This window comes from Magallana gigas, chromosome 1 (assembly GCF_963853765.1).
Source record: "Magallana gigas chromosome 1, xbMagGiga1.1, whole genome shotgun sequence".
In the NCBI taxonomy this organism is placed as follows: domain Eukaryota; kingdom Metazoa; phylum Mollusca; class Bivalvia; order Ostreida; family Ostreidae; genus Magallana; species Magallana gigas.
Window position 1 is genome coordinate 66026321 of NC_088853.1, and position 27441 is coordinate 66053761.

Here is a 27441-nt window from a genome sequence, read left to right on the forward strand (position 1 = left end):
TGCTGAGGATATTTTGTATATGGACTTTGCACGAAATTGATTTCGTGAATTCTTTGTTGAGCTGAGAAAATCACGGAGATCTGTTTCGAAATTTCTGTCTTAAATTTTGGTTTGTTTCTTTATGTAAAAAAAAAACCAATTGTTGACTGTGTTTTCGGGTCGGGTCCCTCGGGGGCTAATATAATCAATGTTGCCCTCAACACCAGTCAATATTTTTATATATACTTTTTGGAGCAAATTTTTCTTTTGCTTCACACAGGACATGAAATTGTTATTTTCTAAGCAACTTTCTTTTAACGTTGCTTGTTTGTACAGATTACAACACAGGACAAATCGGAGGATTTCATATAGCACTTGCTTGTTTATGTTGGCATTTTGGTGGTGTAGAAAAGAAATCCTTTTATGAAATTTATATAAAATTGTTTGAATTATCACTATTCGTTAGTAATTTTGCAAGCAAATAATTCAAGAAAAAAAAAAATCTTGATTTAAATACAAAACAATTCAAAATTGGAAAAGTAATAAAACCAGCCCAAAAAGAAATACATATGTACTTTATATTATGTTACATAATAGCATGTTGTTATCAATACGGGACAAAATTCCCTTTTTAATTGCTAGAGAACTTTTACATTATAAAAAAGGAAAGTACAGTCCTGCTCTAGTATTTTTGTACCAAGATTAATGTACACACATATGAAGAAGAAAGAATGCACACACATGTTGATATACATTTTCTTTGAATAAAATGCCAAGCGGATAATATAGACATAGACGCAAAACAACAATTTTATTTAACGACTCATATTTAAAAGCCGTTTCCTGTTAATTGGAAAAAAGTATGTTGCGTGGTGTTTTAGTTCTTTGTTTTTTCTTTGGTTCTTTTCCTTGGTTTATGTGTGCATCTGTAATCAAAGTGAAATAATTTTATGCAAACAAATTATTTATATTTTGTTCCTTGCTCTCTTTCTCTCTTTTTCTCTCTTTCCATCTTTTTGTTTCTCTTTTTGTTTCTCTTTTTGTCTCTCTCTCTCTTTCTCTCTATCTATCTCTCTCTCTGTTTGTCTCTGTCGTCTGACTCTTTTTTTCATTCTTTCTTTTTTTTCTCTCTCTAATATATTAGTTTTGCACATTTAACACTTTTTGTCTCCATTATTCTTTTTTTGTATAGAATGTTGAAGAAATTAAATATATATATATATATATATTTTCCTCTTCCTGATTGTATCACTTACCGCAAAACTGTTACATGTCTTCAGAGTAAGTTTTAGATTTGATATGGTGAACGTTTCCCTATATCGTACTTTAATGCGGATAGCCTCAGTTACAGAGCCATAGTTGGTACGTGCATATATGCGGCCATGAAAAGGACCAACGACATCTTGATTATACTGCAAAGTAAGAAACAGATAATTCGAATAATTAAATACATTAAATTAGATTGATATGCTTATTACCCATGAACAATTTATAACATTTTACTGAACTTGTTTTAAAATTGGTATGATTTTATGCATATATTTAACTAGTAATGTGTATGTTATAAAAAAGAATAAACTCCAAACTTCGTATGTATATATATTTTGCAAAATTCGATGCATTAAATTTAGAATGTCTTTTTTTCTTACAGAAAATAATATTTTGTTATATTCCAATTTATAATCTGAAAATTAAATTGGTAAACGTTGCATTTTGATTGGTGCGTTCTATTTTGTAGGATACTGTACACAGGCAACACGCAATGCTGAATATACCATCGAACATTTAACATACACGTACTAAAATTATCGTCTTGCTCAATAATATGCACCATTGACTATTTTCATCAATAAATATATATGTATATATACATAGATTTGTGATATTCAACATAGACATTCAAGAAGGATTTTTTTAGTGAACAAGCAAAAACAAACAAATCACATATCACTTAAGCATAATACTAATTAGTTCTTGTGTAAAACTTACCTCAGTCTTTTCCATTTTGTCTGAGAGAAACAATACATCAAAATGTTCAGCTTTAACAATGGACATATGCAAGTAAGCTAGGTCGGATGCCTGCTTTGGCAACGCGATGTATATATACACCACCCGGAGCCGTCCTTTGGAAGGAAACGTGAGTCCGTCCGCCGAATATATAGCACTGTAGTCAGTACTAATAATTGTACTGTTTGGTGAAATACTAATTGATGCAGAAGCACTACAAACGACTGTTAAAGAAAAAAAAAAGTGTATGTATATTATATCTATACACCGACATAAAGTAAACACTTTTAAATTCGTTACAATGACCTAAAAACAAGTAATATAATAAGAAAAAGCTCAGATTATATTTTTCAACGTCCATAAGCATACATTAATTCTTTTAGTTTTAACGACTTTATCAAAACAAATAAATATGAATTTGATTTAAATAAATTTATAGAAGAACGTTGCATTATCTAACCAATATCAACAAAGAACTATCAGGAAAGGAAAAGCTTAAATAATATCACCAATATAATAAATAATATCAAGAAGGTAGGGCCTTGATAAATGATGAATCTAACCAATACCATCAAAATACTATCAGGAAGGTAGAGCCTTGATGAATCTTACCGATATAAACAAAATAGTATCTGAATGGTAGGGTCTTATGAATCTTACCGATATAAACAAAATACTATCCGGAAAGTAGAGCCTTGATGAATCTTACCAATATAAACAAAATACTATCAGGAAGGTAGAGCATTGATGAATCTTACCAATATAAACAAAATACTATCAGTAAGGTAGAGCCTTGATGAATCTTACCGATATAAACAAAGTACTATCAGTAAGGTAGAGCCTTGATGAATCTTACCAATATAAACAAAATATTATCAGGAAGGTAGAGCCTTGATGAATCTTACCAATATAAACAAAATACTATCAGGAAGGTAGAACCTTGATGAATCTTACCAATATAAACAAAATACTATCAGGAAGGTAGAGCCTTGATGAATCTTACCAATATAAACAAAATACTATCAGGATGGTAGACCCTTGATGAATTTAACCAATCAAATCAAAATGTTATCAGGAAGGTAGAACCCTAATGAATCTTACCAATCAAATCAAAATACTATCAGGAAGGTAGAGCCTTGATGAATCTAACAAATATGATAGAAAATACTATCAGAAAAATAGAGTCCTGACTTATAAATCCAATAAAAAAAAAAAGCTATGATTAAATGGAGCTGTTATCATCTAGCATCTTGAAATATCTTACCAATATAATCAAAATACTATCAGGAAGGTAGATCCTTGATAAATCTAACCAATATAAACAAAAACCATGGGGAAAAAAGAGTCTTAAATTAATAAACCAAAAAAAAAAATATCATGAAAAGAGAGTCTTAAATTTTCTAGCCAATAAAAACCAAAGATATCTTTAAATTGGATCCTTGAATCATTAAGCTGGTATAAAACAATAGATAAAGTAGAGTCTCCAATTATCTAACCAACATAAACAAAAAGAGGAAAGTAGTCATCAATTAGCTAACAAATATAAACAAAGAGTTACAGAAAAAGTAAAACTTTGAATTATCCAACAAATATTTACTTAATAATATCAGTAAAGAGAGCTTTAAAGAATCTAATCAATATAAAACACATAAATAAAAAGCAGAAAAAACTAAAATCATCTAATTTATATAAATAAATCGTTCAGGAAAGTAGAGCCTTGAATTTACAAATATAAAAAAGGGACTATCATTAAAACAGAACCACGAACAATCTAAATAATTTAAACTTAACACTATTAGGGGTAAAGAATACACTAAAGGTTCACCTTAATTATAAAACCTTGATTTATTTAACTAACATCTCAAAGGACTATCAGAAAAGGAAAACCCTCATGCTAGATTTACCTTAGCTATGAACCTTTTTAACCGGTATCAGTAATATCTACAAGGGAAGTAACGTACGCTTGGTATATCTGTCCTGATTATGAACTATGTATTATCTAACCAATATAATTAAACATTAATCAAGAAACTGAACTACACGAGGCATGTTTACCCAAACTATGAACCCTCTATCATCTAATAATCTTGATTATTATTGACAAACTTGAATTTAAATAAATATTAACTATCAGGAAACTGACATCTGCTCTTACCAGGCTCACATTCAGTCCCTTGGTAGCCATGTTTGCATTTTTGACAGACCCCTGTACCTGGGTAACATTGTTCACAGTTAGATGAGCAGGGACGAGTACACTGTGGCTCGGCTTTCACAGGGGCAGGGCAACCTGGGATAAAATTTATTAAAATAACAAATATTTGTATTTTAGTAAATACATTCTAATTTCTTCCTCAAAGTTTTCATCTCCACTACGTTTTCTTAGATAACGACTAAATGATAACTCCAGGTTGGGGACAAATAATTCAAAGGTCTACTTTTAAAAAGAAAATCAAAGCTTATTTACCTTAACTAGATGAAATAGACGGCTCAAAATCCTAAAGAGGTAACACATTGTCACTAATTTCATTATTTGTTGAGATGGTTCACGGTTTGTTATGATTATTTTTTCATTGACAGAAATAAAATATGTTTTTCATTTTTTTTTCTATCAAAGACAACCATAGGCTGTACATGTACGTAATTTAACATCGCTTTACAAAACAAAAAAAGAAAAAAATAAAGGGCATCGGCATCATCAACAGTCCATATTCCTAATAAAACCATGAACTGTACTAAGTTAATGTTCCATTTTAATCCAAATGTAATGCAAACATACCGTAAACTTCAACTTCACACAAATCAGCAAAGGCATATCGGGAATAATTTGCAGGGTAGGCAACTCCTTCTTTTCGTTCATTGTAGTAGATGACGTGTCGACCTTTAAATGGGCAGCTGATGTTCATTACGTCAGGGAGATTGTAGATTGTGTGCGCATGCTCGTGATAACAAAGGACGCCGTCGTGTCTATCCGTTGTGTTAGAAATATATAAGTAGAACCCAAGAGGCGACGCTCTTTCAGAGTTGTGCTCATCTGTACAATATTATTTTAAATTGTCACAAAAGATGTCGATAGAAATATTCAATATATGATTTGATATATAATGACCAGCTATCACAGATGTGAGAAAAGCAAACAATGTTTCAAAACTGTTTGAGCAAATTACTTGCATGTTTTGGTATTGTTTTTAATAAAAATGACGTGCGTAAGAGAGTTCTTACATTCTCTTTTAAAGTCCAGACGATCAAAATAAGCAAATTAAGACAATTTTTCAGAATAGAAAACATCGCTAACTCATCTTACTCCATGTTTGGTTCTCTGTCCTGAAATATATCGTGATCTGATCTATCCAATAAAGATTTTTTAAATCAACTCGCCAATATGCTTGAGTTTTGTTGTTTAAAGTAGCTGAACATTGACCACCGCGAAACGTCCGATCAGATTTCTGGTTATCAACTGCCTTCTCTGAAGCGGAAGCGCCGGATCGCGTGGAAGACTGAAATGTTGGTTTCCAGAGAGCTAAATTTTCCAGATCTAACGAGAAAGACAAACATCAGGAATCATATTGAATAAAACTTTGTTGGGAATAATAGAGCATTTGTTTGATATGCAGTCAGCCGCTGTTTTTGAGAGAAAAATAGTAATCAACACAAAATGACAATCACTAAGAACAAATCAAATGACTAAATAAGACCAATAGTAGCCTATTCTATTTAATACCAGTTGAATGAACATTTAAGATAAATGTTAGATAAAAAAGTAAACAGCAATAGGTCTTTAAACTGAAAAAAAATGAAATAACCTGCTTGAAAAAAAATCAATTCTAAAAGGTCTTACAATTTTTGCAGATAGAGAAGCAAGGGACAGCACAATGCGGACCGTCAAATCCCGGAATAGGACAACCTGGATACAGAGAAAGACAAAGTATCGCTAGTTTTATATTTAAAAATGCCACTTGTTCGACAACGTAAGAAAAATTGAAAATAATGCTACAAAAAACGAAAATTTAAACAATAACTACCATACACTTCGACTTCACACAGAGCTGACTGGGCGTATTGACTGTACCCAGCTGGGTAGGTAGTGTTTGGGAGTCTTTCATTGAAATACATGACATATTGACCAATCACAGGGCAGCTTATATCGAATGAGAAAGGTATAGTTGACCTTGTATGGCTTGTGTCTTTGTAGCAGACGACACCGTCGTTTTGATTGGTTGTGTTAGAAACTTTTAATGAAAAACCTAAAAGTATCCCTGTAAAATTGTTGTTCTCATCTACAAATAGAAAAGAACCATTCTTAGTTAACACTATTCCGTTCTGTTTACAAGACTACAATTGAATAATCCTAGGAAAAAAAGTGAATTTTCCAAACAAAGTTTGTTCCAAACAAAGCACTGGTTAATTTATTGAAACTAAAGGAAAGGTACGTATTTTCTAAGTGATTACTAGAACATGACTAAATTACTTCTAAAAAATGAGTAACTGAGTACTAAACATAAAGGCATTATCACTAGAATATGACTGAATAGATGCATTGAATTTATGATCCAAGAACAAAACTTATATTATTGGTTGATTGAATTATAAGGAGTTATTCGTACATCTAAACAAAAACTTATGTTTATGTCAATAAAACTCAAATTATTTTGAAGAGGAAAAAAACGTTATGCATACGTATAGTATTGTGGCGAATGACAGTTATGTGGTGCATATTTGAGTTTGTTAAGTTAATCATATCGCGTAACTAAATTAGGGACATATATAAAAAACCATGGTACACAAAATCACTAACCCCATATCGAACTAGAAGTCAAGGCGTATACGGTTAACCTTTCAATTTTTCGCTTTTGTAAGAGGTCGACTCTCCAAAGAGCGTAGTTTTGGTGTTCTGCAGTCACAGCGCATTGACCCGAATACAAATTAAGGTCAGCCCTTTGACCATCAACAGCCTTCTTACTTTCGGTAGAAATGAAAAATTGCGATGATTGGAAGGTCGGTTTCTGCAGCGCCATATTTCCTAAAAGCAATTTGTAAAGATATATCAAAATAGTTTTGAATAACAATTGTTTGAAAACAATAGAGTTAAATTACTGATCTTTTCTCCACTTTATTCTATGAGTAAGGGTATAACATACATGGAATCAAATTCTGTGAATGTTACAAGCAATCATAAACAAAAAAATAAAACTTTGTAACAAAAGAAATACTTCTATCGTAATATTTGCACTTGTCTCCATAATATCCCGGGTTACAGGCTCCAATACATTCCCCGGTCTGCGGGTTACAGTAATGACATTTTTTCGGACATGGTTCGTTACATTTCCGTCCTTTGAAGCCAAGTTTTGGACATCCTTGTTGAAATTAAGAATACATTTTCATATTTACTATTAATTTGATTAATGAGCAATATGTTTTGATTTTACTTAATACCATGAACGGTAAGTTTAAATGAAATATGGTGCATTTTTCACGCATGTTAATAACAAAAATTTTCACCCCAATTTATATGTAGTTAACACATTTTTGCAAAAGTCAGATATGATTATAGACAAAAATGTTCGGTTATGAAAAAACTTGACATTTTTATGTGTATATCAACTTACCAAACACCTCAACTTCACACAGTTCAATATATGCTTCCTTTGAATAAGTGGGCTTCTGGGAGAGCTTGCCCTCTCTCGTGTTGTAATATATCACGTACCGGCCTACAACTTGACAAGTGATGTTTATCACGCTTTGTATGGAGCTGGCATCATTGTTTGCATCATGATAACAGAGAAACCCGTTTCCTTTGTTTGTTGTGTTTGATACGTAAACAGAAAAACCCAGGAATCTGCTCGCATACTTGCTGGATTCTAGATCAATCAATTAAATATGTTTAACATAATTATTTGAACACTTTGTTTTTATTATAAGTACATACGCGATCTAATGTATCTAATAATACTTATGCTTTTACAACTGATAATGATAACAATAATTATAACATCAGAAAACTCACTCCACGTTTTACCCTCTGTCCTGTAATATATCACGATGTTGTGTATAACTTGAATAGATTGGAGATCCACCATCCAAGTGGCGCCGTGTGGTGTCCCGTCAGAAATAGCACATTGGTTACCCTCCGCCGAGCGGTTGGACTTTAAATTATCTACCGCCCTCTCTGGAGGATAAATGCTGATGCTTGGTATTTGCCAGGTTGGTTTTTTGTAGGCCAGGTTATCTACAATGATAAAAAGCAAAAATCGTGCATCTTAAAAACTAACTGTTGTTTTTTAACTTGATTGATTATATCAAAAACTGTCGGTAAAAACACCAAACTGATTTCGTGTGAATGTAGAATTTCAAGCAATAAGTAATACTTACAAATGCATTCTGTCAATGAAATCAATGTTAGAACGAGGGTGAAAAATACAGTTGTCCGTGTACCCATCGTTTTGATATATTCAAAGAAAATGGCAAAACATCGACATTTACCTCAATCTTTCTAAATACATTTTTTTTTCGTTATGAATATGGATGCAAAATATGTCTTGCTAGCTAAAATTTTGTGAATTAAATTCTGATGTTTACCGTTTGAAGTTGTTTATTTCATTTTAACCAGTACGTGTTTACAACCTCCGAATTTAACGAACAATTTTATGAAAACCCTTCTCTTGTTTATGTTGTATTGATGTTGTTTTTACAGTTATTTTATTTCTATCTTTATATTCTAGGTGTCTTCGAGGCGCCACTATTTTATTTTGAAACCATAATACCTAAAAATATTTTTTTGCAAACGCACTTCTTTTATTTCTATTTGAAATAAAAAAAAAAAACCATTTCTTTAATCAAAAAATTTTCTTTTCACAATACATTAAACAAAAAGTGACAAAACAAAGTTCTGGGTTTTTTTCAAAGATGAAATATGCAAGATTCTGTTTAATATCAATATATGAATATTGCTGCATACCTAAATATACCATTAGCTAACAGATATAATAATCAAAGAATAAAGAACACTATGTTTGTTATGTTCTATCTAAAATGAATTAAACAAATAAAAGCTGTGTAAAGGCGAGATTTTTAAACAAAATAAAAATAATACTTCATAAACCCTAACAGCACGTTTTGACAACATCACAATCATTGAATTAACACTGTCAGAAATATATTTTAAAAGGAAAGTATCAATCTAATCCCAAAAACTGTCTATCTTAACCTATTGTCCATTTTTTTTTTCAAATATAATTGAAATACTTTTATTTTTCTACCATAATGTAGCATTATTTTTTTTTTTTTTGGCAAATATCTGGATTATTTTCACGAAAACTATTGAAAACTATTTCAGTTTCAGTTTTCTATGTCGAAATGAAATTATACAATCTTTTTTTCTCTTACGTTTCATGATAAAACACTAAATTACTGTACCATTTTAAAGACTTTTTCTTTTATATAGGTACCACATACCAACATAGTTTATAACAATATTTTTATTAGTAAACAACATCTGAAAACAAACTACATGTATTTAAAATCATTGTTGTTTCGAATTTTAAAAAAATTGACATGATACGGACGCATGCTTTTTGAATATTCATGTGCACTTTAAAATTAAACTTTCACGTAAACAACAACTCAGAACAAAAAAGCAATAAATTATAAATGTTCTTTTAACATATAATTGATGTCTGTTTTCATGGTTTTTCTACCATTTTTTTATTGAAAAATAAAAAAGCAAATAGTAAACAAAATACTGATTTTGCACAATTGGAGAAAAAAAAAAGTACAAAACAACAAAGAACAACACTTGAAATTTGATAATAAATTAGCTGATGTTCTTGTATGTTATGGAAGATTATTTCTATTTTTTTTTGTTATAATGAGGTATATGAAAGTGCAATGTAGCACATTATTTCTTCTAATTGTTGTTTTGAAAAAAATATATAATAAGGACACTTGCAAAACAAAATCATTGATCATCGATTTGCCAAAATAATTTTCATGAAAAAATCTATGCAAGAGGCAATTCACACTCGAAAAGTTGTGATAATGAATCCATTGTGATTTTTAAAAACAATTACACAAATTTTACCGGAAACATATGATTGCTTGATCAAATTCATTGAAAGGGCATGGTCAGGATTTTGGTAAAACATTATTTTTACTATTCTAATGTTAGAATGCTTCACTAAGGCATGTTTCATAGTCAACCAGAATTTAAGTGTATTTCATTGGTTATAAGCGAGTTACAGAGCTTAAAGTTCTTTGCTATATAAAGAAAGCTTTTGTTGACCTTTTGAGTGTTGAAGTGAAATTTCCAGTTTTATACTAAAATAAATGTGCTAAACATTACAAACTGTTCATTTATGCTTAAATTGAATAAAACGATATACAAAACAGCCTCAATAGATTTTTACTGGTATATTGAACATAATTTAACTAAAACAGGACACGAGCCTTCGCGGGCATGTCAAGGCTTCCCGATGGATTTTACAGCGATATGTAGAAAGTCACTTGTCTGTACTTCATACGATATGAAGTCATAATTAACTTTGACGTCACGATCTGCATTCCTGTCGATAGTTCTGAGAGAATGTATCTTAACATAAAAAGTGAATTATATCAAACCAGTATAATACTGCATGTTCCCTTAACATAGATGATACCGACCGTTAATGCTAGACGTGCAAAATTCATACATATTAAAAACCCGTATCAAACAATCGGAAGTTTTAAATTTCGTCTTAAGTAAATGACTATCTATAAACTAGTGGTTTGGAGACTCCCCCTGGTACATGTAAACAACTGAATGAATAAATTTAAATGCACGTTAAACCAGCTTGGCACAGGTGAAAGATCAATACAATGTTAGAATATTTTATGCAAAATTGGTAGAGAATATAAGTACCAATGTGAATCGTGCTTAGGAAACCTACGGATTACCCCCAATGTTCTGTAAATCGCTTTTGATTAGTAAAAATGTACATTATTTTGATGATTTTGTGGAATGTTTCAACAATATCTTCCATAAACAAAATATATATTTCTTTCCCAAGCAAGAACTTCAAATTATATAACTTAACAAAGGATTTTTCTAAAAATTATGTATGATTTAATGTCATTAATCACCTGCGCCGATGCGATTTAAATAGATCATTTGCAATATTAGGATTCGCCCGTCATGTGATTAAAAAGTACACATGGCGTCACAAAAATGCATCAAATATTATGCTTAACATCGGTGTCAATAAATGTAACACAAATTTTAAGAAATACTCCCGGTCCAAGTATTTTTGCAATGATTCAAATAATATCGTTTTCCAGCAGTATTTTAGCATCGGGACGCCTTAACATTGCTGCGTTGTTTACATGACAAAGAATTATGCTCTTTGTATCTTGTATATAACTCTACGACTGACTCTCAAATTTAATTTGATCATTAGAAATGCATTCCTAAGACATTGTAGATAATAAAAACAGAAAAAAAGAATTTGACCAAAATTTTATTTTATATATTTTGGAGATTGTGTTTAGTATGATTTATTGTTTTTTACTTATAAAGTAAAGACGATACAACAAATTGCGTATCATAATTCCACAAATGCCACAAAGGGCAAAAATTGCTATTGTATCTACATTCTGAGCGTTACTGTAATTTACGCATAATTTATATTGTTGTTTCTTCATCAAAGCTCAAATATAGACGAGACCTGTTGCATACTAGTATATCAAATTGCGAATTGGTCTCGATGCATGCATGCTATTAGACGTTTTGTGTGTATTTCAAAAAGACAACATCAATGATTTATTGAATAAAATGAAATATTTAACATTAATCTTCCTTCCTGATTATGTGTATGTGTTATATAATTGATCTCCTGCATATAGTTTTATTCTGAAATATCACATGCCCAACCCTCTATTTGTTAAAATTCATAATTTTCTGATTTAAGTGGTATACTCAACCTGATATATTGATATCATAGTCCAAGGTCTACGCTTAAATGTGTCTCGCTTCAATTTTATGAAAGGGGTGTGCATTCCAATTTAAATGATGAAAATCTCAATTCTACACAATTACCAATTATTGTGTTCAGACATTTCTATTTTTATTAAATTTGTTTTACATAATATACCATCAAGTTTGTTATGATTTTTAACAGATGGAGGGTTGGGCATGTGATATTTCAGTGTGTTAAAAATCTTAAATATATTTTATTCGGAGGATAAATGTACTGTCTTTCAAATATAAAGACTCTTTACTGAACATTTTTGGTGAAAAAAGGATGTAAGAAAAAAAAAATATTATGCACAAATAAACAGACGCTGGCAAAAATGCTCAGACCCGCTGCTTTGTAGAGATCACTCAACTCAGTTTCCAATTCAAATTATTTAAAGAAAAATGAATAACTTTAATGGCAACACAATACTTGGGGATAAGGATTGACTTTATGAAACTTGTTGACATCGGGACAAGGTAAGCTAAAAACCATACAGAGGAGTACTTTTCTTATCTGCCCTTTTTAATAGAGTGTTTATCCATAAATATTGACTAAGGTGCATATTATACACTGTATATTAACAGAAGAATGATAAAATATAGCAGTGCAACTTTGTGCAATTTGAAAGCACTTTATGATAATATTGAACAATTACAAAAAACACATTAAAAATTATAAACTAATTTATATTTTTCTGATGATCAGTAAGGTTAATTTACCATAACTGCCATTTCAAACTATTTTATTTTAACCTTTTAAGTACGCTGAAAAATATAGAAATATAACAAGTCAATGTTAAACGCAACACTTTTGTCTCTAAGGACACATGTTATCAATTGATGATAAATTGATGCAATGCATAACATACAAAAAAAATGACTGAAGAGCTTAATTCATTAAATGTTAGTTTTAATAGTTCTTCACATCGTATTTCCAGATAATATTATTGCTGTTCTCCATATTATGTTGTCGATTTTCTCCTTAATTCAGCCCATGGCTGTTCGTCTGTAATACAAAGAAACAGACACATTAGAATACATTTCTGTATCTTTCCAATTGTTTTTCTTAAACACTCTTTTTTAGCTTTTTCTTTTTTTATATTTCTATTTTTGCTCTTGGTTTACAATTCTGAATCACCGATATAATGATCGTTTGGTTCACATACTTACCGTATTTAGATAACATGTTCGTAAATGAAGTTTCAGATCGGATATGGTTAACGACTGTTTGTATTGAACTTTTATGCGAATTGCATGAGTTTTAGAGTTGAATTTAGCACGTGCACTGAACCGTTCAAGGAAAGGACCTACGACCGCCCGATCAAACTGCAAATAAGACACAAAATGACGGTTAATATTTCAGAAGGTATTACTAACAAATTATTATACATATTACAAAGTAAACTCGTAAAACTACGCATGTAGTTTTGTTGCGTGGGGTAATATACACAGAATAACCGATTAAAAATTCTGCTAGGTAAAAATGAAAAGACGAATACTTAATTGTTACAAATTCATTGTATATGTTTATTTAAAAAAACCATAACTTTATTTATTACATAGAATCAATCGTTCATTATTTAAAAAAAACAATTTTGTTTATTACATAGAAAATATCGTCACGGTACCATAAATGGGTGCTATTTTGTTCACAAGAATGTGAGGGAGTATGATGAAAACTTAAAATATCCAACTAATTGAAGTCATAAAGTAAAACACGATATCTACTAGTAAAAATAGCTCACAAAATCGAAAGGTAAAACAATAAAGAACAAGGTGTATACAACCCTACCTCAGTGTACCCCGTCTCGTCCGACAAAAATAAGACACTGAATTTGACGGCATTAACAATGGACATATACAAGTAGGACAAATCTGAAGACTGTTCTGACAAAGAAAGATAGATAGACGCCACATGGAGCTCTCCGTCAGACGGTAGTGTTAGCCCTCCGGCTGAATATATGGCTCCGTTATTAGTACCAGTAACTGCAGAGCTTGGGGATACTGTTATAGTCGCAGCAGCATGGCACACTATTAAAAAAATGTTTTCATTTTCAGTGTCTTTTTCTGTGATAACACTACGAATAGATTTTGTAATATTCAGTCCAATAAATTCAAATGACGTATGATCCGTTTGCAAGAGGACTTTGCATATTAAAAATAAATAAAAATCACATTCATATGCAATAGTCCAATATTTACTCGTTTAAATGCTGAATTTATTAACATAAAAAAGGAATCATTCTTTGAATATTATTATAACCTCATAATGCTAAAAATAAAAGATTCTTCAGTCCTTAAATACTGTTGTTTACTTTACATTAATTTATCAAGGTTTGCTTGTTTTTTCCTGAATCTATAGCACCTTTTGGGATTGTAAACTGAAAAAAACTGGAGTTGTTTGTTTATGTGTTGATACGATTGCTTTCTAGCCTTAGGTTTGTTCATTCAAAAGTTGTTTTTTAAGCCAAGCACCATGCCGAGCATCTGTATAGTTATAACATACGTTGCAAATCATGTTTGCATAGTCAGTTTTGCTCGACAAACAAAGTGAGGGATACATCAAAGATATCGCGTTTTACTTACCAAGTTCACACGCCATGCCTTTGTACCCTTCGTGACATTTTTTGCAGACCCCTGTTCCTGGATAGCACTGTTCACAATTACGACTGCACTGCGGAAATTCGACGACTGGGGCAGGACAGCCTGATATTGAACAAAGTACATGTAAGCGTGGCTTTTTTTTTATCTTTAATCTTTATTTTTTTTTTAATAAAATATAAAGTTTTTAAAAAGAAATAGTTTAAATATACTGTCTACCTTCACTATATTGTGGTTTGTTTTATATGGATTTAATTTTCATTAAAATACAGTTTTTCAAATGCACTCCGTCATTTTTAACAATAACTGAATCTTTTCGGTCCAAGTCTTTGTCTAATCAACTAATCAGTTCTACTATAGAAACGATGGGTCACCGGTCAAGGTAATATAATGCAATGTGTGCGGGCTTTTTTATAAGACACTGCAAAGTTTGATATAACATAAAAGTTTCATTTCAAGACAATGTTTTTTGTAGGTTCTGCGAAATTAACATTGACTAACCATGCCATATGTTGTTACCTACTTCGATTAATTACAAATATATGCCTTACCGTAAACTTCCACTTCACACAAATCTGCAAATGCATGCTCGGAATAACTTGTAGGATAGTTAACCCCTGCTTTCCGTTCAACACGATAAATGATATATTGTCCATAGTACGGGCAGCTTACATTCACCACATCAGGAAGGGTGTGAATTGTGTGTGCATGTTCGTGGAAACATAGAACAGCGTTAAGTGTGCTGGAAGTGTTTGAGATGTGTAAGTAGAACCCAAGTGGCATACCTTGGAGTTCGTTGTGTTCATCTACAAAAGTGAAAGCCATTTGTATATGAATGCAGCATATACATCCACCTGTATGTATTGATACATTTTTACTACATTTCAATTTAATCCTAACAATCACAGTTACCTGCTATATTCAAATTTGGTCAATAGTGTATTTGTGTGGGACTTATAAAATCATACAATAAATTGAATCCATAGCTTTTAATGTATTCCACGGGTCATTGCAATTGATATTAAGTCGGAAATTGGTAAGTTGTAATGTTTGTTACGAATCTTTTCATAACAACTAACCCCAAGGCTTGTCATCAGTCCTAAAATAGATGAGGATGTGATCTATCCAATGCATTCCTCCCAGATTGACGCCCCACGAGGCTTCTGTCGACGGTAGAGTTGATGTACACTGGCCTCCTTCAGCGGTCCGTATAGTCTTCTTGTTATCAACCGCATTGCCTGACACTGAAGTAGGCGATTTTGTTGAAGACTGCCACGTGGGTTTTAAGACGGCAAGATTTTCCAGATCTTAATATCAACAACTAGACTCAGTATTATACTGGATTGTAATGTAGGTTAACAACTACTCAACCCCTCTGAAACATGTCATTTTTCCGCAATAACATGTTGCATAGCTAGGGTAGAACCATTTTTTTTTTCATCCAAGGAAGAATAAATAATGTAAAAGACGCTTATATGTAAAATATCAACTTACAATTTCGGCACATCGTCAAGCAAGGCACATTACAACTCAGGCCGGTAAACTCGGGTATTGGACAACCTCCAAACAGAAGTAAATAACCAGTCATATTATGCAAAGTTAGAAATAATGTGGCTGTACATTACCGCAATTTTTAATCATAAATTTTGTTACACTTATTTGGGTTATTTTATCACGTTTTTTTTTTTGTTTTTTTTTTTTTTTTGTTTTTTTGGTAGTTTTTTTTTTTTCATAACCTGTAGTGTCATATTCATAATTCTTAATGCAATTGCTTTGCATTTTCAGTATTTTAAATAAAAAGACACAATACAAATATAATGGAAATATGAAAGATTAAGCATTTTTTAAAAAAAATTCCATCAATCAGCCGAACGCAGCCAATGGGGCATTTGAAAACAGAAAATATGGATTATAAACGCAGATTAAAAGTATTTATATTTATCGAGATATTGGACAAAACGCGGAGAAAGCATAAACATAGTTTTTGTTATATTGTAGACTCTGTGTCATTTTTACATGTAATGACTTAAAAAAAAAAAAATTTGAATACTGAGAAAAACAAAAAGAGCTCCTGTTTAAAATAACTAAAATGAAATTTACCATAAACTTCGATCTCACATACAGCAAACTGGGCATGCTGGCTGTAACCTGCTGGGTATGTAGATCCGGGGAGTCGTTCGTTGTAGTACATAACATATTGACCAATCACAGGACACCTTATTTCGAACGAAGCCGGTATTGTCAATTTTGTATGGTGCGTGTCTTTGTAGCAGATGACACCCTTGTTACGGTCTGTTGTGTTTGAAACTACCAGGGAGAATCCAAGCAGTTTCTCCGTGTTAGGGTTACTTTCAGCTATGATAATATAAAGGAACAATAAGTTGTATGTTCATAATAAACTCTTTCTTTATCAATACCTTTTTTTCATTTTTCGTTTCTAGTTTTGTATTATATAAATTGCATTTGTTTGTTTTATAACAAGGTATGGTTGTGAAATATTTTATCAAATTGATTAAATTTAGTCTTTTGAAATACACTGTATTGTTTTTCTTTACAATAATGTATTTAAAACCAAAGGTATGGTTTTGTTTACTACAACGTGTTTATAATTGGCTTAATTTTTTTATTTGAATTTATCTTAAAAAATTCTAATTAATACGCATTGTACGTATTTGTTTTATATTCAGTTTGCTAACTCCAATTAAGGTTTGACGTCATGGGGTAGAGGGTTATCCTCTCGATGTAACGTTGCTGCATTAAATCTACTCTCCATAAAGCGTAGGGTTGTAACAACGCGGTGTACGAACAGTGGCCTGAATCAGTGCTGGAGTCACTTTTGAGACCGTCAACAGCGTTTTCACTTTTAGTTGAATGTACGTAAGTCGACGATTGGTATGTTGGTTTATTAAGTGCCAGGTTTTCTAAAAATAAAAAAAAGGTCAGAAACAAACAAAATAAATCATTAGGGCGGATCGGGTTAAGACGCAAGCGTTCTTAAATCAAAGAAAGAAGAAATAAAGAATTATGAATATCTTTTTGAATTATTAACGTTTAGTGAGTGACAATGTATAGTCAGTTCTTTAAGGAGGAGAAATACGTATCTTAAAATAAAGCATGTTTACGATTTTGTGCAAAATTCATATATTTTTTATTAATGTTTACAACGCTTGATTGATTAGTAAAAATACATTACTAAAGCATTCTACATAATAAAAATAGAAGAAAAAAACAACCGTGAACTTTCCCCTTTAAGAATATACTTCTTTCAAAAAATATCTACTATATATGGTTCACACATTATCTACATTGTAAAGAATAATCTTGTTAAACTAATATTAACTAGATGAAACATGTAAACAGTTAAGATATTAAACAGTGCCTTTTACCGCTTTTATTTAACAAGTGTACAGTACCATTTGATATATATTTTTTAAAAAGTGAAGATAAAGCTTACTTCTATAGTAGAATTTGCATTGGTTTCCATAAAAGCCTGGGTTGCAGGCTCCAAGACATTCCCCGCTATATAAGTGACAGTGTTGGCAGTTTTCTGGACAAGGTTCATTACAAAATTGACCTTTGTAACCGAGAACCGGCCAACCTTACAGGATGAAAACAAATAAATAATTTTCCAAACAATTAAGAGGTATCGAGGATCAATATCATTTCTATGTTGTTTTGATCTCAATTGTAAGAGGAGCTTTGTATCTTCACCTTATTGTAAAATCGTTATTGTTGACAGCTATGTTCAAGGTCGTGATAATGTATTTTAAATTTTCCATCAAAATTGTTTTATTTATATAAAATAATGACCTAGTGCATTAGAAAAAAATCTTGTAAATATCATGGTAACTTAGGCTTTTTAGATATTATCTGTGTATGGATGAAAGAAGTAGACGACTTAACTTGAGTAATTATGAATATGAACAATAAACAAACATATACCATGTTTTCGAAAACAATATTGTGTCATATCCTTTAAGAAAGAATTATTTATAGAAGTATTACGACAAATAGATTTGGTTTTTTCTCCTTCTTATTATTGAGAAATTGTTTTGCAATCATTTAATAGGGGCAAATTTAAACAGAAGTTTTTGAAAATTGAATGGGTTCATGAACATTTTAAAAGGTTTTTGTACTATTAAATATTCATGTAGATTTTATGCTTATTGCCTTATTACATCACAGGTTAGAAAAAATATATACATAACAAACTTTGCGTAAATTAAATTTCTTTTACATCTGTTGTTTATGTAGTAATTTTTCAGTTAAAACACTGGAAACTGCTAATTAATTAGGGACCGTAAAATATCTACGCATGTATTAGTAAACTTGGTACAATTATAAAATAATAGTTGTCACTTCAGCTGAGCCTGATTTACAACATATTCATATGTGCCACGAACTCTTAGTTAGAAAACAACATTTTACATACATGGGCTTACCATATACCTCCACCTCACAGAGTTCTATGTACGCCTCTGAGGAATAGGTCGGGATATGAGATATATTACCCTCCCTTGTGTTGTAGTATATCACGTAGCGCCCACTAACTGGACAACTGATATTCATAGAACCTGGTATAGATCCGGCATTATAAGCAGTATCATGGAAACAGAGGATTCCATCTCCTTTTTTTGTTGTGTTGGAGACATAGAGAGAAAACCCCAAGAATCTGCTTGCATAAACGCTGTTTTCTAAAAATAGACTTAGCACATTTAAACAAAATTTCACATAAACGATATTTTTTATGCTTAATGATATTAATACAAACTGTTCGCACTACAAATTATTCCTAAAACGAAAGGAAAAACAGTTGGTGAAATTTTCACTTTGAAGGGGATCGAGTGTCACCACCTTAAGGGAATAGATCTCTTCAAACATATCTCGTCGTTTGGTTAAAATACATACGATCAAATTAAGAATAAACGAAGTATTACTCCATGTAATGTCTTGTGTCCTATAATAAATCATTACGTTGTTTATAACTTGAATAGACTGGAGGTAAACCATCCAAATGGCGCCGTGTGGTGTCCCGTCAGAAAAAGCACATTGGTTACCGGCCGCCGAGCGGTTAGACTTCTGATTATCTACGGCTCTCTCTGAAGGATAGATGCTGATGCTTGGCATTTGCCAGGTTGGTCTCTTGGAGGCCAGATTATCTGGAGAAATAATAAACAGACAAGCATATGTATTAAAATGACGAGAATTATATTCCCTGTTGATAATGAGAGAATAAACTCATAAATCATTGTGAGTCGATGCGTACTGAAAATATTTTGCTCATGTGACGATGAAGTTGGAAAATGTGTATAAATCAAGCTCCACAGAACAACGCTTGCAGCTTTTTAACCGGTTGCAATTGCATTATTTTGTTTTCAACGGGTCTTTTATGCGATATTTTTTTGAGTACGTTATATAACAAGAATATCTTGTGGAGTATACTGTGTTGTGTTTATTCACGACCGTTCATGTGGAATGTTTTGTATTGGAAGCACTTATGCTTTCGTATATCATCTGTAAATAATATGGTAACGATACAATTCTTTCGGCCAATGATCAAATTTTGCAAAAATTACAACCGTTTGCCTGTAGTTAAAAGAAACAGGTTTGTAAATCTAAAAGTGCTAAACACTATCTATTACATTACTATTACACTGTCGTTATTCAATAAAAAATTCCAACAAGAATGTTCGTTAGTTTACCATTTAAATTCTTTAAATTTAAAATCACTTAAATTCAGCCTGATCAGGTGTCGATGGGAACATAATCTTTAAATTCATAAATGTCTGATGGTTTACTACTTGTTTTTACACCGTTGGGTGACAAATTGTGCTTCAGTACGGCCAACGCGGTTTGCGTATTTACCGCGAGTCCTCGTGGTGTGAAATTGATCGCGGTTTTGCACAGGTACATGTAACTCAGGTAAAACTGTGCATCTTCGCAGTACAGCTTCTCACCTTGACCACGCCGTCGCGGTACTGTGAAAACAGTCCCAGGTGAAAACTGTTCTTGTTTTTAACGCGAGTAACCTCCCCTAATTTCTTCTCATACGGGAAATATGATTGAGAAAATTAATGAATTTTGATTCATATTCCTTTATTTTATATATGGAGTTGATTGTTACAATTTATTATTATTTAAAAAAGTGGGAGAAATAAAAGGAAGGTGTAATTATGCTAATACAGAATTTTGTATACTATTTTGTATACTTGATGGCGTTACATATAAATTAATCTTGGCACATTCATCGCTGACAATTATTGGTTATCAATGAATTTGATTGATAATTATATACCTGTTAATAAACGCTTCACAAAAATATCTTATTTCGCCTCGAGAAAGGGATACTAATTAGCGTTTCATTTACAATCTTTCATATTTAATTCTTACCTTTAAAACATACTTTACACTTGATCATTTCTCTTAAATACATTTAAAGAACTCATTTAATGAATAACAAAATACATGTAGATATGAAATGTTTTAAAGTGCACTCGCTTATCACCGCTGCGACCCGAGTTCTATCCCTGTGATCGACATTAGTTGAATAGATATGCTGTTTGCCCACTTGGATACGTGGGTTTTCTCCGGGCACTCCGGCTTTCTCCCATATCGATGACCCCCTCGCACTAACATCCGTGCCAACGAAAGATATTAATTTAAATTGTATAACTTGTTTATCAAACGTTTTAAAATAAAAAAAAAGTTTCAATCAGTTTACGAAAATGCTAATGTTAAAATCGTGTGTATTTAAAAATTGACTTTCCTATCCGATCTAGCAAAAGTATGATATTCAGTGGGTCGCCCAATATTTATGTTTGTCGTTCAAAACCCGGGATTTAAAAATATGAAGATCATTTATTCTGAGGTATCCTTCACATCATGTTAAAATTTCGCAGTGTCAGTTGACCAACAGAGGAAGGTGAATTGCGTAACATTACGTATACAGTATCACGTATATAGAATTGTGGTGGTTGCCGTCAAGGTGGGTGACCTGCAGCAATTAGTGTGACTTGGGGTCCGCTAAATAGAAGTATATAGTCCGTTCTTTTAAACAACAACATTTTCTTGATAGAATAATTTAATTTCAAACAAATGAAAATTTGTTTATCATTCTAAATTTCAGGAAAGTATTCTGTGTATTCATAACACAGTGTTTACAAAATACATCCATAAAATTACCTTTTAATGATATACTTTATACTCGATTGAAATACAATTAACGAACAGACTATAATCAGGGCTAATCAGGAATAGAGAGAGTAAATGAGAACACAGCTAAAGTAAATTTTATATGCACATCTAGTATTTGTACTTATTAAAATGGTAAAAATGTGATTGTTTGAATGAATCAAATATGAATCATATGAACAAAGATGTGTGTTTGTGTACATTTAAGTAAAAAAAAACTTCCTTATGCAATATGTGGTATATTATTTATTTCTTTAGTTAAAATTAAGAAAGTTTTAATTTCCTTAGAACTTTATATATTTTGATTTTGGGGAGAGGGAGAGAGAGAGAAAGAGAGAGAGAGAGAGAGAGAGAGAGAGAGAGAGAGAGAGAGAGAGAGAGAGAGAGTTGTCTCAACATTCGATAAGATTTATCACGGCACGTGGTCAGAGCACGGGTGCTGTCACAGACAGGAAGTGTTATGTAAAAGTTATACACACCCGTAAACACAGGGATAGCTTTTCTATAAATTGTGCCGTACTTGTGATTTTCTATATACCTGTCTGAGTCAGGCATTAATTTATCTTCATGCAGTTAAGATAGAAGGTGCGTTTGATCAGGGACGTTTATATATACGTTCCTGGTATGATATTTCTTAAAACGCCTGTTACGAAAACATGTGCTATTATGTGCATTTCAATCAGAATGCCGTTACGGCTACATGTACTACTTTAGCAGTTCACATTAAATATTAGTTATTTGAAATGAGAGAGAGGGAGGGGGGGGCTCAGCATACAATAAAATTCTTCACGGCACGTGGTCGGAGCACGAGTGCTGCCATGGTCAGGAGGTGTTATGTAATAGTTACACACCCGTAAACACATGGATGACTGATTGTCAATGTACCTGTCTGAATTTTGCATTATTTTGCTCGAAGTGAGTCTCCGGTCCATATCCTCCACCCACTAATATTACAAAGTAAATCTACTCTCTTGATCTCTCAAAACCCTTGATCCCTCGAAGTCAAACTGCAGTCCCGTTATTCATAATCTGTTGTTCTTTTACTCTCGATACTCCGAAGTGGCCGGTATATGCAAGCGTTACCTAATTTTAACACCTACTTTGTCATTTAAATGGCTCAAGGCATTAGACGCGGGACCCGTGTTACGGGATTTTCTTCAGGTGACACTTGTCCTGCAAGGTGATAATTGTTCTATGATTGACCATACCGTTGCCTAGACTATAATTAACACCGACCGTCCTAAATGTACATATAATCTGATTTATTTAAAACGAGAGAGAGAGAGAGAGAGAGAGAGAGAGAGAGTAAGAGAGAGAAAGAGAGAGAGAGGCCGGAGAGTATTTAATGAGTTAAATAAGAGTAAGATTGAGGGGAAAACATACAAGTTGAGTTGATGTCTACGGTAGCGACCTTATAATAGTACATCGCGGAATATTTGTCTTCTTGAAATCTGTGGCATATTTTCATATCATCATAGGCAAAAAAGTAACACTAATTTTCAAGTACACGTATATGCATGATTTGCGTAATACATTGCTATGTTTGGGACTCTTGAACAACATTAACAAAATACATGCAGCAATAGTATTCTAGAAGTTTTTGTTAAAGTTATTATCAAAGAAAATAATGAATTTTTCTTCTAATAATATTTATTTCTAAATTCGAACAATAATTAAAACAGCGCTTGTTTTCTCCCTCTTGATACAATCCCTGATACAGATAACGCGCTGTTACGGTGTCTTACACCATCGCGGTAAAATCGTGGCCCCGCAATCACTGCGATGACAATACCGCGACGGTGTATCGCGGAAATGATTAAAACACCATCACGGGGTCGCGGGAAAATACGGGATCCGCGTTAGCTGCAGTGTATACTACGAGAAAAAGCAGCTCAGACAAAACTGATACTTACATATGCACTCGGTCATCGAGATCAAGGGTATAACAAGGGAGAAAAACAGGGTCCCTTGGACTCCATTCATTTCGACAGCTTTCAAGAAATGTGCTATAATAAATTTCGCCTCTCCTTATGTACCAAACACTTTGTCATAAAACGTATCAATATTATTAGTTGCAATGAAGCAAGAATAATTTGTTGTTTAATATATAAATATATATCAACAACAATAATGTTCAGCTTGTAAAGATATCCAGGTTTGTTTTCCAAATTGATGAGTTTATGTTTCCAATCGATCTGTGTGTTTGATATATTATAACTGTACATGTATATGGTTTTACCTGTATCAATTTTGCGCCATTAATTGAAATCAAACACGTGATGTATTTTCTACAATAAATTGTCATTATTTAACTACCGAACATTTTATGGTTTATGTACAAGTGTACAGAGCTCCAGCAGGCCGCTGAAACGAAATGAAGTGATTTTTCAATGTTTATGAATTAAATAAGCCAAACAGTTATACAATGTGACAGCAAACCGGTTTATTTGTGTGAGCATTATCTTTAATCCATTTGTCAACCCTGAATTGATTAACACTACCTTCCAGGGAGATGGAAGTACTTAATGTGCAATACTTTGCCAAAAAAATGTCTAAGTTCAACAGTTAGTTTTGTTCATAAATTATCAGAAATCAAACCCTAGCAATATGCACACTTCTGACATACATGTATGTCTAATTAATCTGCAAAAGAACAACTGCCTACCTTGAAAACTGTAGGAGAATCTCATCCGCACAAAAGAGGTACCAAATATGCAATATTTCGCCAAACAATGACTAAGTTCAACAGCTGTTTTTTTTTTTTATTTATGACTCTTCAGAAATAAAATTCCTAGCAATATGCACACCTTTGATAAGTCCAATTGATCTGCAAAGGAACAACTTTCATTTTCACCATTTTGATAACCAGATTTTTCCGTTGGAAAACCCGCTTAAAAATGACGTGTTTAAAAAAAACAGCTTCGTTAAATTCATTCTATAATTTCAACAATAGACAAATCATCAGTGGTAGTTCTAAGGGGCAAATACTTCGTAAAAATTGACGTTTTTTTTACAAGAAAAAAATGATTTCCCGAACTTATCTTACATTTTCAACACTAGAAAATCATCTCTTGGAATATGTTTAAGGAAGTCGTATAGATGTGCAATAAGTTTTTGAAATTGCAATTTTGTCCTGGGGGTCATTTAGTGGCCGAAAAATTTCAATTTTAAACCCAATTTTAGGGTTAGGGTTAGGGTCAACATTTTTTTGCAGTACCTGTATGATCTACAAAATATGAATGGGGTGTGATTTTGATGTTTTATCAAGTTTCATTTTTTTTACCACAGGGTTGGTGGTGTAAATTTAAACATAACGGAAAGATTATCATTTTATATCAACACAACATTCAGAAAGAAAATCCACCTTTAATTTGGGAAACAAACACGTTTAGGGACGAAACTTTTTTTTTTTTTCGTGCAGAAGGTTTTTTATACGAAAATGACAGAAACAAGCAATTTTATGAATGTTCAATATATTTTCTTTTTATTATACTTTAATCAGTATTCACAGCGAGCCTTGCTGCCGGGTAATGCGAATACTCTAGAGCACACCATGTGTACACATCATAGGCATGTTGTATCAATAAGGAGAGGGGGGTGGCTGCCTCCCCCTATTTTTTTTTGCAGCAAATACTTAGGAAAATAAGGATTTCTAGTTGAATCGAATAAGGATTTTGAGAGATTTTAGATTTTCCTTTTTTTAATTGCTTGTCAAGATGTTTTGGATAAAGCACCCCTACCTCCCCCACAGACTTTTTAGAAAACGATTGTAAGTGCTTGCATATCCTTATTTATATCCTACGGTGGGAATATTGGACTTTTATTTGCATCTTAATATACAAAAATGCAATTATTATTTAAATATGCACGTTTCGTTTATGAAATTACCAACAGCGAAAATCATATTTCATTTGTTATAAGATAGCCGAATTGATACAAACATGCTTTCATTTAATATTTTTGTTCAGTTATTAAAGCTTTTTGGAAGCTATTACTTATCAGTAATACACTGTAAGATTTGACAATTAAGCGGAGGTTTAATGACGCAGAAACCTTGCAAAGTTATCAGGTTGTCCCTGATATGCCCTTGCTTTGTACATCGCCATGATTACAGAGGTTGTCCTTGATATGCCCTTACTCTGTACATCGCCCTGATTACAGAAGATACATCACCGTGATTACAGAGATTACAGCACCGTGAACACAGAGGGTACATCACCGTGATTACAGAGAGTGTCATCGATATGCCCTTGTACTGTACATCGCCATGATTACAGAGTTTGTCTTTGATATGCCCTTGCTCTGTACATCGCCGTGATTACAGATATTGTCCTTGATATGCCCTTGGTTTGTACATTGCTGTGATTACGAAGGGTACATCACCGTGTTTACAGAGGTACATCACCGTGTTTACAGAGGGTACATCACCGTGATTACAGAGGTTGTCCCTGATATGCCCTTGCTCTGTACATCGCCATGATTACAGAGGGTACATTACCGTGATTACAGATGGTACATCACCGTGATTACAGAGAGTACATCAACGTGATTACAGAGGGACCATCACCGTGATTACAGAGGGTACATCACCGTGATTACAGAGGGTGCATCACCATGGTTACAGAGGGGCCATCAACGTGGTTACAGAGGGTGCATCACCGTGGTTACAGAGGAACCATCAACGTGATTACAGAGGGTACTCGCATTGATTACAGAGAGTACATCACCTTGATTACAGAGGGTACACACCCTGCTAACAGAGATTGTCCTTGATATGCCCTTGTACTGTACATCGCAATGATTACAGAGGGTACATTACCGTAGTTACAGAGAGTGTATCACCGTCATTACAGAGGGTACATCACCGTGATTACAGAGGGTAAATTACCGTTGTTACAGAGGGTATATCACCGTGTTTAAGGAGGTTATATTTACGTGATTACAGATGATACATCACTTAGATTACAAAGGGACCTTCACCATGATTACAGAGGGACCATCATCGTAATTACAAAAAGACAATCACCGTGATTACACAGGATACATTACCGTGTTTACAGAAGGTAAATCACCTTGGTTACAGAGGGACCATCAACGTGATTACAGAGGGTCCACACCATGATTACAGAGAGTACATCACAATGATTAAAAAGGTTGTCCTTCTACGACCTTGATCTGTACATCGCGATGCTTTCAGAGGTTGTCCTTGATATGCCCTTGCTCTTTTTATCCCCATGATTACAGAGGTTATCATTGATATGCCCTTGCTCTGTACATGGCCGTTATTATAGAGGGTACATCATCGTATTTACACAGGGTCAATCACCGTGGTTACAAAGGGTAAATCACCGTGGATACAGGGGGTACATTAACGTGATTACAGAGGGAACATCACCGCGATTACAGAGGGTACATCACCGTAATTACAGAGGTTGTCCTTGATATTACCTTGTTCTGTACATCGCCGTGAATACAGAGGGTACGTCACTTTGATTACAGAGGGAAGCTCCCGTATCCTCTGGCATCACCTTGTTCTTGTTTCATAATCGACATTTATTGTTTGATAAGTCAATACTCATTTGGATGATGGGGAACCAGTGTAGGTTCTGTCTGATACTGTAACGTCACCATTGCTACAGGGTGTAACAAAGCGAAAGGGTTCGTTTTTCTTGCAAGCCAAG

At 32.8% G+C, this 27441-nt stretch overlaps 2 long non-coding RNA genes across 2 annotated transcripts; both read right to left on the reverse strand.

The window, feature by feature from the left end:
* Nucleotides 1–539: 539 nt before the first annotated feature.
* On the reverse strand, nucleotides 540–2204 carry LOC136274074 (uncharacterized). The gene is made up of 3 exons (XR_010712366.1): nucleotides 1969–2204; nucleotides 1236–1391; nucleotides 540–905 (listed from the first exon to the last, which is right to left on the reverse strand). It is a non-coding gene; the product is annotated as an uncharacterized lncRNA (long non-coding RNA).
* Nucleotides 2205–15654: 13450 nt separating this feature from the next.
* Nucleotides 15655–16918, reverse strand: LOC136274075 (uncharacterized). The gene is made up of 3 exons (XR_010712367.1): nucleotides 16670–16918; nucleotides 16064–16129; nucleotides 15655–15876 (listed from the first exon to the last, which is right to left on the reverse strand). It is a non-coding gene; the product is annotated as an uncharacterized lncRNA (long non-coding RNA).
* Nucleotides 16919–27441: the final 10523 nt, after the last annotated feature.